We start from the raw sequence: 18,006 nt of genomic DNA, 5'->3' as shown, positions 1-18,006 counted from the left end.
CTCAGCAGAGAGGAGGTCCTGGAGTGGGTAGCTCCCCTCTGCAGCTGGTCATCCCACCCTCTGCCCAGCTGTGGCTGAACCTGGGACTTCTATGGTCCTCAGAAGGGAGGAAGTGCATGACAATTGGTCCATGGGCAGCCATGGGCAGGCCCAAAAAGGGCACCACAAGTTCCTACTCTGCTCATCAGGACTGGTAGCCTGTACTGCAGCCTTCAGGCCTTCTCTGGCCTGAAGGTGGGGCCTCAGTGAGGACCTGCCCCTTCTGCCCAGGAGACTGCCTGCCTCCCGCTCATGTCAAGGGTTGCCTGCAGGCCAGGTTGGCCCTCAGCCACCCCTTGGCTTTCTTCTCATGCTCATCAGTTTCAAAAGTCCAGGGAGGGCCAAGGAGGCATGAAGCTGGTGTGTCAGCACTTCTGTGAGTGTGTACACACCTGGCCATGCTGTGACATTGCCTGGGTGCAGCTCTGACTTTGCTCTGAGATTGGTGCAGGCACCAACAGTAGGGAGAAGCCAGACACTGGGAGCAGGTACTTTGGAGTCTGTGAGGGCAAGGGGGGCCTGCCTGGACACTCAAGAGTGCAGGGATGGGTCCACAGCTGTGATTTGGGTGGCTGCAGCTGCATCCGCAGAGGGCAGAGCTCCTGCCTGCTCAGTGGAGAGGGAAGCACACCCCTCATCCCCTCTTTCCTTGTGGGCAGCAGAGGTTTGGGTGGCTGCAGCTGTGCCTGGTAGGGTGGAATTCCTGCCTGCATCTGAGAGCACAGGGATGTCTGGGGCCACAGCCCCAAGCAGTGGCACCCAAAGAGTTCCTGCCCCAATTGGGAAGGGGTGAGGCTGCCACTTGTCCCTGGCCAGAGTTTCCTTCTGGCTCCATGGAGCATGCAGCCCTGACCTTGCCTCCCTGCTGCAGCCAGGATGATGGCAGCCACCACTCCAGAAGGCCCACCACTGCCATCACAGGCAGTACTTGTGAGATTAATTTAGGATGAACTCCAAAGTTTTCTCCCTTCCCATGACATCCTTTGTGTGAAGGACAGATTATTGTTTTGTAGCCTCCCCTCTTTATTCTGCTACCACATATGCAAAGCCATGCATAACCTAAAAAAGTGTAAATTCCTTTTTCTTTTTTTTTTTTGAGACGGGGTATTGCTCTGTCACACAGGGCATAATGCAGTGACATGATTACAGCTCACTGCAGCCTCAACTTTCCAAGCCCAAGTGATGCTTTTTCTTCAGCCTCTCATGTAGCTGGGAACACAGTTATGTGCCACCATGCCAAGTTAAAAAGTGTAAATTTCAAAAAGGTAAAATTACAACTTTCAGACAAATATAAAATGCATACATATCAGATTTTATTTGACTCATTAATTGTTGAATAAAAAATTAAATTGAGCATTTGAAAATCCAGCCTATTTGCAGGCAATTGGACAAAGATTGCTGGATTAGATATGAAACTGCTCAATACTCAACAGTCCAAAAATCTTTGGAGAAATCTCTGTCACTGAACAAATTATATTGCATAACTACTGCTGAAAACCTAAAGGTTCAAAAGAAACTTTACTTAATCTAAAACCATTAAACTAAATTCATTACCCTAAACTCTCACTGCATATTTTTTGTGTCTCTTTTAGTGTCAAAATAAACTGCCTCCAAAATTTTTACCTTATTTTTGTCAAGTTTTGGGTAATTATTTTTTCTGATAACCTTTGCTATCACTCATTCCCACATGAATATTTCATATTTGCCAAATCTCTTGGTACAAATATTTTAGGGACTTCATAAGCTCCTTTTTCTCAGCTTGGAGTAACAGTAGAATGACTTCTCTTTCTTCTCCATGATTCTGAGGAAAAATATATTATGCTGAAAACTCTTCCTAAGTATTTTTATCCCAATTTCAACCCCCATCAATTTATACCCTGGAGATAGATCATTAATGTGGGCAGAACTGATTTTTAAAAAGCATAAATGGGCTTGTGTCCTGCTTTTGGCTAAGTGGATGCTTGTAATCTTCATATATATATATGTTTTTTTTTTTTTTTTTGAGATTGAGTCTCGCTCTGTTGCCCAGGCTGCAGTGCAGCAGCGCGATCTCTGCTCACCGCAAGCTCTGCCTCCCAGGTTCACGCCATTCTGTTTCAGCCTCCCGAGTAGCTGGGACTACACGTGCCCGCCACCACACCCAGCTAATTTCTTTTTGTATTTTTGTAGAGATGGGGTTTCATCATGTTAGCCAGGACGGTCTCGATCTCCTGACCTCCTGATCTGCAGGCCTCAGCCTCTCAAAGTGCTGGGATTAAAGGCGTCAGCCACCGCGCCCAGCCCTTTGTATATTTTTTTAGCGTTTGGGACTCAGCAAAAACAGTTACAGATAGAGTCCATATTAACATTCTGCTGTGGCTTTACAAATTACAGTGTAAGGTATTTCACTTTCAAATGCCTGTGACTAATTAGTTATACCTTTACAATGATTTCTATTTGAGAGTTTTCTATATTCTCTTATCTATAAATTCTGAGCACACCAGGTGATTGTCTGTAATTCGAACTCAACAAAAGCTTAAAGGTATATATTAGATACCAATACTATATATTGTATAAAACTTTATACATAATATAAAACTTACTTACTGGTTCAGTTCAGACCTGAAAAGGCAATCCCTGTAGTTGCAGTTCTCAAATAACAATCTACATACATGGTGTTTAAATATTTTAGTGTTATTTCACATTTTACTGTAGACCCACAGTTAAATTCAATAGAAACTTTTCCTGTTTTCATTTGGATCATTACTGTATGAATACATAGATGATAGATGGATAGTCATGTTAAACATCTGCAAATGATACTCTCCCTCTTGAATATATCAAAAGCTCTGAGTGATAAAACATCAATGAGAGTGCTGGGGTAATGCTCTGGGTAGTTTGGTAGAACTGCCAAGTTGTTTTGTCCTCTTGTTCTTGTCAGTGGGATATGGCTCTTGGTCTCACACTTTCACATATATTTTAGGGGCAGCTATATACAGGCTGGTATCGTAGCACAAAATTATGGTCAGTTTAGTCCATATGGCTACCAGTTCAGGTAATTTTACCAAGAAGCAAGTAGCCAGAAAAAAAAAAAAGCTTGGAATTTTAGAGAGATAACAGTGACAGCTACTGTGCTGTGACTTCACACATAACCCCTAATGTCTTGAACATACTTATTTTTCCAGGTTTTTATTCTGTCCTTTCCTTTCTTGAACATCATGCCCCCAGAAAAACGGAAGGATAAATATAACTTTCTGAATGTGCCTTGTTTCTTGTGCCTCTGTGGTATTTCATATAGTAGTCCATCAGTGGAGAGAAAACTACCTTCACATGACCAATTCCTATTTAACTTGACAGTTTAGCTTAGATGACAATTTTCTATAAATGGCTTTAATCATATCATTCTTTATATGAGAAGAACATATTTCATGTACTATTATAAAAGCTTGTATATTAATCTTTCACACAATACTTAAATTATACTGAAATTGCTTAGTTGTCTATCATCTCTACTAGTCTATGAAGTCCTTGGAAATTGTCACTCTTTCAATTTGAGCACCCCATAGAAAGTTTGAAACATAATAGGCATTCAATAAGAGTTGATAATTTCTATACTTGGGAGAGGGGGAAATGAGAAATGATGAGATTTTATTCTAAGGAAAGTTTATTAAAATTTTTCATGTAATATTATCAATTTTCTGTTCCACTTAAATGACACTTTGATTTATATATATTATACATGTTTCCATTTCACTCTTCAAATCATTTTGAGCCCTCTAATACATATTTTTTAGTAACTTTCTCTATAATTTTTGACATTATCAGTTGTCCTTAGAATTTAAATATATATTGTAAATACTTTGTAATATTCTAAATAGTCTATCAAATATTCCTAAAACTTTATATATATTTGTTTTATGTTAAGTATATAGATACTGATGAGGCTTATGAGTATTGATTCTTATTTGTTAATTTATCAACTAATTGTAGTATTTTATAAAATTTTCATAACAACTATAGAATAACTGACGATAAGCTGTATTGGCTTCAGGGATCCACCAAATACTTCTGCCATTTTCAAGTTCTTTGAATTAAGAAATTTGAATTATTCATTAATGATGCCACTAATTGCACTACGAAAATATTCTTGGAGAGTGATTTCATAAAGCATAATGCTTTAGAATTAGGATGTATAATGGTAAGTAATTTTGAATTTATAGCAGGAAAGATTTAATCTTAAGTTGATTCATAATGTGTTTTATGATTTTAAACAAACATTTATTTTTGCTGTGATCTACATTTCTCAGTATTAAAACAAAAACTAAAATACGGAGTATACTTGTTTAATAATATGTTGATGATGAATAAAATTACTATTCTATTATGTTGTTTAATGGCATTGTCCAATTCCTGAGATTGCTGATATATTTTTCAATGTTTTCTTTTTAGGCCCTCTTATTGGAATGTCGCTCCAAGAGCAAAGATGATGAGAAAGCCGTGCTTAGAATGCCTAAAATGAGACCTTTTTTCTATTCCATTTTAACCAGTAAAAATTAAGCCCTATACTAAACTTTAGCTTAATTGTAACCAGATAACATAGCATGATGACTTTGTTTTAAATACTGAAATGACAAATGCCAGGTTGGAATTACCTTTAGCTATCGTATATAATTCAGCTTATCACATTAATAATAAAATAATTTTTCACAATAACATACTGGGATGTTGTAACTATTGTTGGTGGCTTGAACCAGGATGATGTTACTGAGATGGTGAGATTTTATTTCCATGTAACCCAAGACATTTGTCTTTCCCTTGAAGTTTTGTCTTGAGAGATAAATATTGTTGATTTTATCCATCTTTCATAGCAAGATATTTTAAAGGAGATGTATATTTCATAGTGCCAATAATTGCATACCCAAATGCCCAATGACCCACACATTTTCCTATCTGGCTGAGTTTATCTACTACTATAAAAACTGCTAATGTCAGACACTAGCTTTTCCACTTTCAATCACAGTAAACAAATAGACATATTGATAAATCTTGATTCCTAGTAGTAATAGACCCAGAGAAAGTCTGCTGGGGGGATGATTTCTGGTAAAGGTCTTACTCCATGACTTAAAAAAATAATGAAAATAAATCTATTCTTTACCTAGGTGTGAGATGTCCAGGATTTCAAACAATAGAAAGTAAGCCTATAAATCAGGCTGATATTTAAGGATGTCTAAGCCTCATTTCCAAATTGTATCTCTGATGATCTGAACCAGTCTAGGACTCTCTATTACAGGACTTCTGTTAGATATTACCTGTTTTGTTGGGTGTTAATTATATGTTAGGTGTGATAATATATCTCTGGTAGAAATTCTTACTAAACACATCCTTATTGATACAAAAGAACAAGGACAACTCAATGGCTATTCATAGATATAGTGCCTAGGTTTCTTCATGTAATGTCAAAGCGTTTGTACATAGATCATTCCTCATCATAGGTAGAGGTTTCTGTTAAAACTTGATCAGAGACTTATATGGTTTGGTTCTGTGTCCCTACCAAAATCTGATCTCAAATTGTAAGCCCCATGTATTGAGAGAAAAACCTGTAATTCTCATGTGAGGAGGGAGGGAAGTCATTGGATTATGGGGGTGCTTTCCCCCATGCAGTTCTTGTGATAGTGAGTGAATTCTCATGAGATCTGATGGTTTTATAAATAGTAGTTTTTTTCAGCCCTCTCACATGCACTTCTCCCTCCTGCCGCCATGTGAAGAAGGTCATTGCTTCCTCTTCACCTTCTGTCATGAATGTAAGTTTCCTGAGGCCTCCCTAGCCACGTGGAACTATGAGTCAATTAAACCTCTTTCCATCATAGATTATCCAGTCTCTGGTATTTCTTTATAGCAGTGTGAGAACAGACTAATACAGGGACTAAATCTCAATCATTAACCATTAGTACTTCTCCTCTCTCCAGCAGTCATTTTCACTTCCCAGTAAGCTAAGAGGTGTCATGGAAATGCAAAGCCTGTGTGTGTGTGTGTGTGTGTGTGTGTGTGTGTGTGTGTGTGTGTGTGTGTGTTGCTAGCATTGGCTTTGTTAATAAGAAGTAAAGAAAAAAATATTCATCAAGACCCTTTCTCCTAAGAATTATATTGCATTAGAAAAGCCTCTCTTAATTATTGTCTCATTTTGTTCATTTATCTTTATTTTAAATTAAATAGACTTCTTTCAGCTGGGAAATGGAGAGCACTAAGAAGAGCATCACCCACACACTTACAATAAGAAAAATTTAGACAAAATGCAAATTAACAGCCTTTCTTGAGCCCAATAGAAAAGTGAGGTTGCAGGACAAAATCCTGTCTCAAATATCGAAAAAGTCGAGGAAGAGGCTCTTTCCTCTGAAATGAGAAAAAGGATCCAAGTACTTGCTTACCTGCAACAGGTGCTCCGGAATGTCACATAGATTGGTAAGAGGATCAAGCTATAAATGTCTTAAAAACTACTAAAAACTGAATTTGTGCTAATAAGAAAATGTTTTTAGTTTTTCTAAAAGATAACCTGGGAAAAACAAAGCAAACTATATATTGGGTGTGTATAGCATAAAATGCATAACAATGATGGCACAGGGATGGGAGGGAGGAATTGGCTATATGTAATTACACTACATGTGAAGTAGTATAATATTCTTTGAAGGTAACATCAGGTGATTTTAAAAAGCATGTTGCAAATCCTAGAGTGGCCACAAAAAATATTAAAAATAATATAACCAATAAGTCCACAAATTAGATAAAATGGTATCACTTAAAAAGATGCTAAGTTAAAACCAGAGAGTGCAGAAAAATAAAAGAAGCAAAAGCCAATTGTAACAAATAGAAAATTACTAACAATATGTTCCGATTTAACCCAACCACATAAATAACCATTTTAAATGTGAATGATCTAAATCTACTAATTAAAAGATAATTTTATGTTAGATAAAGAATAATGATCCGACTATATGTGGTCTATGAGAAACAGTAGAAATCTCAGCCATTGATAAGTTAGGGTAAAAAAAATGAAGAAGATAAACCAGGATGGAGAAAGATAAATTAGGGTAGAGGATGGACAATGATAAAAATCACTAACCAAAAGAGGGCTGTTTTAGCTATATTAATTTCAGAAAATTACACTTCCGAACAAGAAAATTTTTCAGAAATAAAGAGAAATATTACATAATGCTAAAAGGGGTACATTTTCTACAAAGATTTCAGATCCTAACTAAATACGCGTCTATCAATAGAGTTTCAAAATACATGAGGAAAAATGGATGGACCTGAAAAGAGAAGCAGATAAATCTGGAATTATAGATTCCAGATAGAACTCAGTAGCTGATAGAACTCAGTAGGCAGAAAGTCAGTAAGGAAATAGATGACCTGAAAAACACTTATCAACCAGTTGGATCTAAGAGCCGTAGAATATTCCACCCAACAACAGCAGAATATATTATCTTCCCATGAGTAACTGAAATACATCAAGATAGACTGAATTCTGGAACATAAGACAAATCTTAACGAATGTAGAATGATAGAAATTATATACAAAGTTATGTTCTTGGACTATGACAACATAAAGCTAGAACTCAATTATAGAAAGTTATCTGGGAAATCTCCAAGTATTTATAAAGTTAAAAACGCATTTCTATATAACTCATGAGTCATAGAGGAAGTATCAAGGGAGAATACTTTAAATTAGCTGCCTTTTCTCACAAGCTTTTTCATCATAGCTTTAAAGGGTAGTCCTAGATAGCAGTGGTGACACACTGAGTGGTAAAGTTACACATCTGTGCTAAAGTTTTCAACCTCTTTTCTGTAGAACCCCTTCCTATCTTCTCAGGACGGGTCTTCCACAAAATAATTTTTAGGTGGTAATAAGTGTGGATGCCAGGCTTTGACCACTCATTCACCTTCCTTCCCTCCTAATTTTGGATGAAGTACAATTGTCATAGTTGGCGCTTAGGACTGGTATTGATTTTTAAATATGCTTTCTTTTTTTTCTGTTAAGATATAATGGTATGGGTTTAATTTGTGCTAGTGTTCTTAACTTCTTGATTGTATTTATTTTGGAATAATTTGAGAGAGGGAGGTTCTGTCATTTAGTCTTTCTCTATACTTTTAATAAGAATGTTTTCCCAAGGATTTGCAGTTCTTTATTTTTAAATTATGCCATCTGTTGTTTATGGTGAGAAGCCTTTTGTTTAACAGAAACTTTATAGCATTTTGTAACAAGATTTCAATTTAATTAACTTGATTAATGACTTAGGGCAAAATTTGAAAATAAGCTGAAAAATATAAAAGTAGCTTGTTTGAGAAAAGAATTTGGTATGAAATAAAAAGTCATCTTCACAGATGCGACTGATTTCTAAGCCCGTTATGTAATTCCACTGGTCTAAATCACAGAAAACATTTATAGGACATACTCTATCCTGTCTCTCCTGTTCAGAAAGAAGATGGATTTTCAATAGTACTATGATAAGAGTGACATCTGATATTAACAGCAATTTCTTAATTTGGTCCATTAGATTTTCCTGTTATCATATTTCATCTTATTTCTTTGAGACATTTTAAATAATGTTTTATCTTGAAAGGAGCCTTTGAAGAGATAGCTTTTGATATACATTTTAGAGGACATTCTTGATGCATGATATACCTGCCCACTTACAATTTTTTAATATTTCTCATACTACCTTTGATCATTATTTTCTCCTAAAATCGCTCATATATTTGATAATATTGTGTAGTTAAAAAGGTAAACAACTGCATTAATTAGTGAAGAAATGCATGACAAATTTTCATTATGCTATTAATTTTCTTTTTTAGTGTCATATCTTAATCTCAGATGGCCGTTTTTTTTTCTTTGTTTCTTTTTCCTCAAGCAAATAGAAAATTGTTAGGCATGAAATGTAGTGTAAAACTTTTAATTTATTTAGTACTTTAATCACACTAAACATTTATGGATTACAAATTCAATCAAATAATATGCTGCTTTATATTGGAATTTTGAAGTCTGAGATTATTAAAGGCATGTACATGTTACTATAATTCTGTAGTTATAATTATATAACATTACATATAGAATATATACGTAATTAGTTATATATGTAGATATATATATACATAGAGAAAGAGAGACAAAAGAAAGAAAAACATATTAACATTTATCATGATGACTAAAAGATCAAAAGCTAACATAAGCCCATTACATTTACCAATGAAGACATTTATTTTTTAAACAAAAAAACCCTAATATGTTCTCCTGATTTAGTAGAAAGTTTACTTGGTTGCGTGCATCTTTAGTGGAATTTTATTTTGTTTTGAAAATCTCCCATTAATGGTCGTATTCCAAATATTTTAAACAGATTAAACAAGGGAAAAATTTTTGTGGGAGGCTCTTAAGGCTGCTAGTAATAGTTGTCTGTTATACCTATATTTCTTTGTTTTTAACTTGTTGTTTTAAAATAACTTAAGATTTATAGCAGTTTTGCAAAGATTTACAGAGTATTTTGTGTACACTTCACCCAGCTTTTCACCCAAGTTCCCCCAATATTAGCATCTTACCATTAAGATACTATGTAATCACAGTACATTAATCAAAACTAAGGGACATTGTTACGGTGCTACCCTACAAAGGTTATTTGGATTTATCCAGTGTTATTGTGTTACTGTTGCTTTTGTTTTGTTTTGCTTTGTTTGCTTCTTTGTTTCATTTTACTAATTTCCTTTTTTCGGTTCTGGGATAAAATCCAGCATACCACGACATATTGAGTTCCATGTTTCCTCACTTTCTTCTGCTGTGTAGTAGTGTCCCAGTCTTTCCTTTCATGATCTTGCTGGTCTTGAGGTATTCTAGTCTGGTGTTTTTATAAAATGTTCCTCAGTTTGTGTTTACGTGATTTTTTTGTTTGGTTGTTTGTTTTTTGAGACAGGGTCTCGCTCTGTTGCCCAGGCTGAAGTGCACTGGCAGGATCACAGCTCATTGCAACCTCCACCTCCTGTGCTTAGGTGAACCTCCCACCTCAGTCTCCCAGGGACCTGGGACTGCACACGGGGAACAGCATGCCCAGATAATTTTTGTATTTTTTGTGGAGACAGCATCTCGCCATGTTGCCCAGGCTGGTCTCAAATGCCTATGCTCAAGCAATCCACCTGCCTCTGCCTCCCAAAATGCTGGCATTACACGTGTGAGCCACCAAACCTGGCCAGATGTTTTTCTTATTATCAAAGTAAGTTTATGGATTTAAGGAAAAAATAGCCCACAACTGAAGTGACCTTCCCATTGCATCATATCAGGAATTCATGGTGTTAAAATGACTGATTATTGATGAGGTTAGCCTTCACCAACTGGAGTTATGTCTGCCAGGCTTCGCAACTGCGCAATTATTTTTCTCTTTCCATATTCTATTCACTGTAAGTGTGTAACTGAGCTCATCCCACATTCAAGCGGAGAGAAATTAAGCTTCAGCTCCGAGAAGGAAGTGTTTCATTGCTTCCATAAGCTTATGTTATTACCAAAGTCATTAATAAATACATTGGAGGCTAAATACATTTGAAATTATGCAAATACCTTGTTTCTCCTTAAAATGTACTCACAAATTTTAGCATTAATTAGTGGACCTCTTTGAGGAAATATTAGTGGGAGATTCTAATGATAATTTTCTATTTGCTTTATTTATTCACATGTATTATTTGGAATGTTCCTTCTTTCCTTCCTTCTTTCTTTTGCACTTCCTTTCTGTCTCTGCAAGATGCTACAGACTCAACTTATGTTTTTCTTGCTTTAACCCTAGAATCCCCATTTCTTTAAGAATTCCTAGGTATTTGATTAGATGATTGAGATTAAAAACCAAGATCTTGGCTTAAGTATGCCTGCTGCTTTTGAGGTGTCACTGTTACTAGGCCCTTTCACAGAGGCCAAGGCATATATGTGTGTATAAAAACTCATGTATACAAATACATGTGTATGTGTTCATTTCAGTATCTATTTTTCTGTATGTGTATGCATGTGTATATATATTTATATATATACGTTTCTGTGTGTGTATATATGTATTTGTATATATGTGTGTATGGGTGAACTGCAGTGAACTGCAACCTAACATAGTATGTAAATTAACTGCAACATAACTTAAAGGGACATTCTTGTAAATAGCTAAGTCCCAGACAATTACAGTAGTCAAGATACAGTCAATCACAGGCTGCCAACTGATTAGACTATGTCCATATAAGGAAATTTCCGATTACACCATGCCCAAATAAGGCATACACCCAGGTGTAACAAATTAAGTTGTTTTTGTTAAGTCCCTTCCTTTTTCTTCTGTAAATATTGAATGCTGACATTGATGGGTAGAGCTCTCTGAACCTCTCTGAGTGCTGCCTGATTCAGGAACTATTCTTTGCTCAAACATTGTGAAATTTAATTCTGAAGTTTTTTGAACAATATATACACATACACAAATATATGGGTATGGGTGTGTGAGTACACGCACGCACACACACACACTTATATCTCCAACACTAAGATAATATTACAGAGTCCAGTCTAGACTTTACTCCTTACCAGTAGATAGTAATGGTGATTTTGGAAAAGCAATGTATTCTTATTTGTGCCCCTTTTCTAGTAAATGCTCCCTGTTTTCTCTATTTCCAACATCAACAGTTATCTAAATTTTTAATAAAATTACAACTTGACTACTGGGAAATCATGGTTATTAATAGCTAACATATAACCAATCTTAAAATTATTTAAATACATTTCTTAAATAATGAGGAAACTGAGGCTTTGAGAGGCCAAAAAAAATTAGGTAAATCTGCAAATGTACATATTAAGGATATTAGATAAATTAAAATGTTCTTTCCTCACGTGAGTTCCTTCACATTTTTGGTGCTGTGACACTGACTTCTATATCCTACCTTCTCATAAATATTTCCAGTGTATATCTTTATAGAAGCTATGTTTTCTGACAAGAATTTAGCTATTGCCATTTTAAGATATGACACATTTTTCTGTACGCATCTTATTTTACGCTACCAATTCACTTTCATGTAAAAACAAGAAACTTATTATCTTCCTGGTTCCAGAAAAAAATACAACATTTGAGTTGTATAAGTTCTCTGTTCTCTAATATTAATACTTTCAGAGGAAAAATATAGCCATAAAATACAAAAATCATAAGGAATGTAATAAAAATGTAGTTAGCATTAAAGCATTTGTCAAATAGGAAAATAATATAAATATCACCTTATTTATTCTGTTCTTGTGGAAAGAGTACTTCAGTGCTTTTTGTAGTTGAAAAAATTAGTAATAACTATTTTATTAAAATGTGTTTTCTTTCATGTGAAATCATATTAAATATACTCTAAAATAATCTTTTTTTACTTTGCTACATAAAATTTTGCTTGCTTTTTGTTTTGCTTTGGGAGCTCAGTGACAGGTTTTATCATTGTTTGTTTTTTCTTGATTTGCTTGAGAAAAAAAGAAGATGGTCAGCAATCTATCGACTATTTTCACTGAGTCATTCTCAAGGTTGACTTATTTTTTTTCAAACTTAAGACAATAAAAAGTCAGTGAACTAGTTATATGTCTTAATGTATCTGTGAAATAATACTAAATGCAGCCACTGTAAATACCAAATACATCTGGTGTCTCTTTTTTTTTTTTTCCAGAACCCAAACCATCTTTTAAATTCATTATTAGTTTGACATAATTTTTTGTCTAGTATAATTTTTATTTTAGATGCAGTCTAGCTCTTTCACCCAGGCTGGAGTGCAGTGGCCAGATCTCGGCTCACTGTAACCTCCACCCCCTGGGTTCAAGAGATTCTCCTGCCTCAGCCTCCCAAGAAGCTGGGATTGCAGGCATGCGCCACCACACCCAGCTAATTTTTGTATTTTTAGTAGAGATGGGGTTTCACATGTTGGCCCAGCTAGTCTTAAACTCCTGACTTCAGGTGATCCACCATTCTCAGCCTCCCAGAGTGCTGGGATTAAAGGCGTGAACCACTGCACCTGGCCTCCTATAAATTTTATAGCATTACTGAATTGCATATTTGTTTAATAAAACAAGATTACACAAGTACTGATAATATTTAAGTGCAAGAAAGGAATGTTTTAAAATGTAATTAAGGAAAAATGTTTGCAATATATTATGCTTTTATTAAACAAAAAATTAGCTTTAAAACTATACAGTTATTGACTGTAAGATTATATAAATTGTATTATTTGTCTTTTATTAAATTGTTCTCCCTAGTTAGTCTTTGTAGGGATTGCATTAATGTGCCATTCCTCTATATAGATGAAAAGTATACTATGAATTAAATTTACATTAAAATTTATTTGTTCTCATTAATTTTGTTTCTTCATTTAATTAAACATGCTACATTTACTGTGTAACATGTGCTGGTCAAAACACGGAATACAAAAGTAAATGAGCTAGAAAAGCTCTGCCTCCTATGAGCTCAAAAACTGACAGGTGCCTCTAAATTTATCTTATTCTACTAACATTAGTGTAGAGATCTCCTGAATCTTATGATCCTTTCCATATTCAGATTCAAGTTTCCCTGCTTTCATGATGAGTACTAATTTGAACTTACCCTAAGTAATGCCTGGCATTTAAAATGGCCATGCACTCAATTAGAGCATTTAACCATGGTAATTTTGAGTTATTCTGTGTTTCTTAAATCGTGAAGCTGGGTAATTATATTAACTGAAACCACAGGAATGTTAGAAGGCTAACAAAACCTAAAATTCAAACCCCAACCCAAAGCCACTTCAAAATTCTTGGTATAACCAGAAGATGCTATAATAATAATCAGTACTATCAATTGTGGTTGGATAACTTGAAAAGAGTAATTATGAAACTTGGAAAAGCAATTTTCACAATCATTTTTTTCAGTTTGTATTTTACATAGGTATATAGTTAATTACACAAATAAATGTAAAATATCTTACAATGTAGCAATAGATATTTAAAAGATAACTGGAAAAAATTTTATGATTTATCTAGTTTGACACATTTTTATTTTTCCTTTATTACCAGAATGAGAGGAAGTGTTGAAGGTGGAGGAGTTGACACTCAGTTATCTACAGAAATGAAAAATGAAATTACTACAGAGAAATTTTATATCTGTTACAAGTGTCACATTTAGCTTTTTGGCAACTCAGAGTTTAAAAGAAAAATAACATTACCTAATATACATCATATTAGTTGTCATTTCACTACTTTGAGCTCCTTCTAGAATATAATATGTCATGCATTCACTGAAATAGATTTTTTAAATTGGTTCTTCATTTTTAGCAGATTCATTTTGTTAAGACAAAGAGTGGCAATTATAATTTTAGATTGCTTGGAATTCAATGAGAGATATTAAGAAATATAATGTGTGATTATTACTTTCTCAGAGAAAAAGTAAGGAATGTAAAGAGTATATGATAAGTAAAGTAAAAATTTTCAGAGACAGAATATCTGTGAACAAAAAATTCTTACTTAACAAAAGGACATACAAAAAATTTTTAAGTAAGTGAAGTATATGAGGTAATAATCAAGAACACCATAAGGACAGTGGATAAGAAAACAATGAACAGGAAGACCCTGACCTGGAGAGAAACAAGATCATAAGAAAGCAGAAAGCCACCCAAACTAATCCAAACTCTTAAACTATGAGTGAAGCACTGAAAAAAAGTAAGAACAAAGCAGAGTTACCAGAAAAGCAAAAAGAAAGAAATAATTTTTTATTGGTACACATATGTACATATTCATGGGGCACATGTGATATTTTGTTACACGCATAGAATGTGTAATGATCAAGCCAAGGTATTTAGAGTGTTCATCAGCTTGAATACTTATGATTTCTATGTGCTGGGAGAAATTTTTTAGAGTGAGTTTTTTCTAAGGACTGTACAAGCCTACTGCTTGAAGACAACCAGAAGCATACCTAAAGGCAACAAAAATAAATAAGTGAACAAAGTCAATTAATTTAACTGTTTTGAGCAAGGGTCATATTCCAGGCCCTTGGGCATCTCTATAAGAGGGTATAGGAGGAAACTGTAAATATAATTTTGATATGTTGAATGAAAAAAGTAGGGCTTAAGGGAAAAATATGAATAAGATGTCAAAAAAACTGGGGGTAATTCAAATAAGTGAATTTTTTAAAGATTTCTCTATAGTTGGTGAGTGGATTAAAGTGGGTTAGAGTTGCCATTGGTAGTGCAGCACTCAGTGATGTTGATCAGAAGTGAGGAATTTATATATATATATATATATATATATATATTTATATATATATATATTTATATTTATATATATATATATATATATATTTGATGTGGAAGATAATCTTGCTTATGGCTTATATCTATGAGCATTGTTTATGTTCAACTGGGAATAGCTAGTTGCCAGTTGGGCAATTTGTCAGCCTAGTGTGCCAGTTGGATAATTTTTCATTTTCTTAGCAAATTCCAATATACAGCCTTACAATGATTTTGTGAAACAGATGTCATTGCCACATAACATTTTTTAAGTGTAAGTATGAAAATTTCTCTCATTAGCAAGTGTCAGCACTGGAATTAAATCTTCGTACACCAAACTCTAAAGTATTTGTTCTATTACTAAATCAACACAACATGATATCCATTATTTGTATCTGGATTACTCTTTCTTAAGGAGTAGAGTAGTATATTCTAAAGAACACCAGTTGTGATTTAAACAACTGAATTCTAGTGCTAATTCTGTCGCTGACAAGCTCTGTGACTTCAGTCATGTCACTGAACTTCATTACTAAGATGAAACCTTAATTCTTTCATCTTTAGTAGGAAGGAGTTGAAGTAGCTGAAGTATAAAGCTCCACCTAGCTCAAAAATTTTATTATCTTTATTATTGATTCATTCTTCCTGTGCTCGTAAGTACTCAAAAATTGCCAGAAGCAGATAAAAGTTTTGCTGAACTTAAAGCCTATTCAATCTGAGAGGCAATTTTAAAGAAGAGAAAAAAAACTTACTATTGCAAATTTTCAAAAATAATGTGAATTTGAACACATTTTTAGCGCCCCCTCCCCTTCCCCACCGCCCCACCCATGGCCTTAGAAGTGATGCTTGCAAAAGAGGGGCCTGGGCCTTGAAGTTTAAGTTTCTCTAGCTTCCCTGTAAATCTGCCTTTTGCAATACCACTCACAATGGCTTTTGTGGCAGGTTCTGTTGATGGGTCAATAAAGAGGAAAGAGAAGATGGCAGATGGTGTTACCTAGGAACTCTCCTGATCTTCTCCTTTCAAGTCCGAAGTGAAAGGAGGATCAGAGGTGGTCGGTCCATTTTCACTTGGAACTGTAAAAAACAATGGATTTCTTACCCTCTAGGAAGGTTCAAAAAGCCTCTTCCTGAAGCATACTATGGAAGTAAGACCAACTCCTGTCACAGAGTGGTAAGTTACAAGGTGCAATGGTTATAAAGGCAAAGGGCTGAAGTACCAAGCACTTATGTGTTTCTGTTTCCAAATAAGGTAGTCAGCAATACATACTGGAGGAAACAAGGACTTCCGAAAGCTATTGCAAAAACTACACTACCTAAAGGCTATGAAGTGAGAAATTAGGTAATCAAAAACTAATGAATTAGTAATTAGTGATGTGCCATACGGTGTTTTTAACATGATGAAATAGTGAGTTAACCTCTGCATGCAATTGTAAAAACAAATTCTTAAATGTAAAGAAATCAACACCAAGTTTCAGATTAACTTGCCTTTGTCTCATAGACCTCTCTATGCATTTGCTCTCACAAAATACACCTGGATGGAAACAGAAACTAGGCTATCTTACTGCATCCTAAAATATTCTGCTACCTAAAATAATTCATAGTTTCACTTGGTTTCACATCTGCCTAATGTTGCATTAGTGGTTTTGTGATACAGCTTTCAAATAATGATAAGGACATTTTGCTCTGGCATCCCTCCGAGATAAATTACCAAACCCTTCAAGACATAAGATGATAGGAAGATGAGGTTTATTATTTCCCACACAGTGGTCAAGGTCATTGAGGAAAAATGGTATGAAGAGTTAATATTACAGGAAAGCCTTAGCATCCAAAATTAAGTAATATTTGAGTTTGAACAGATATATTATCCCCATAGCTCTGCCAAACTTAGTGTCTACACAAATTATTATTTCTCTTTTGAGTGCCAGTCATGTAAGTTACAGTTCTCTAAGGACAATTTTAACTGCTCTCTGTTACTTAGAAATTTCCTCTATTTTACCTCTCTCAGTCAAAATGACTTGAATTCTTATAATGTCATTTCCCTTTATTTCAGAATTATGTTTTATGTTGTAGAATTTCCAATGGATATGCCTGTTTTCTTTCTTCCTAGAAAATATACATAACAATGAACACTGTATGTATAACTTGCTAAAATAGAGGATGTTACATTTCAGTTACTCATTGATACTAATACTCTTTGTACTACAATTTTAATACCTATCTTCACTTTTAGAATTATCAAACTTTCCCAAATGTAAGAAAAGTTCATTCTGCAATTGATATTGTTAACTACTAACTCATAGACTAATACTGAAATTTATACAGAACTTTCGTATCCTAGAATGAAAAGGAAATATATTATGACTCCTCTTATTTACATTTTTGCTCCTATTTAGAATGTTGCCAAATTATTTATTTTTTTGAACTTTTAGTTATTTATTTTGATTCAGATCGATGGACAAGGTATCTACATTCTGGAAAGCTTCTTAATCCTTAAACAAGTGAGCCTCTACTTACTTATACATAAAAAGACATGGAGAAAAGGTCACGATTGTCTAACAGGGAACATGAATCTCCAAATAAATTATCTTACAATAATGTCACACTTGCTTTTCTACATTTTTACTATTGGTAAAAATGAAAAAAAATTTATAGTAAAATAAAACCTGTAGGCCGGTATAGCATGTTAAGATTCTTATTTTTACATATTAATTTTTCAAGTAA

The sequence above is a fragment of the Nomascus leucogenys genome, chromosome 2 (genome assembly GCF_006542625.1).
Source record: "Nomascus leucogenys isolate Asia chromosome 2, Asia_NLE_v1, whole genome shotgun sequence".
In the NCBI taxonomy this organism is placed as follows: Eukaryota; Metazoa; Chordata; class Mammalia; order Primates; family Hylobatidae; genus Nomascus; species Nomascus leucogenys.
The sequence above is the reverse complement of the archived record's forward strand: the minus strand, read 5'-3'. Positions refer to the sequence as shown.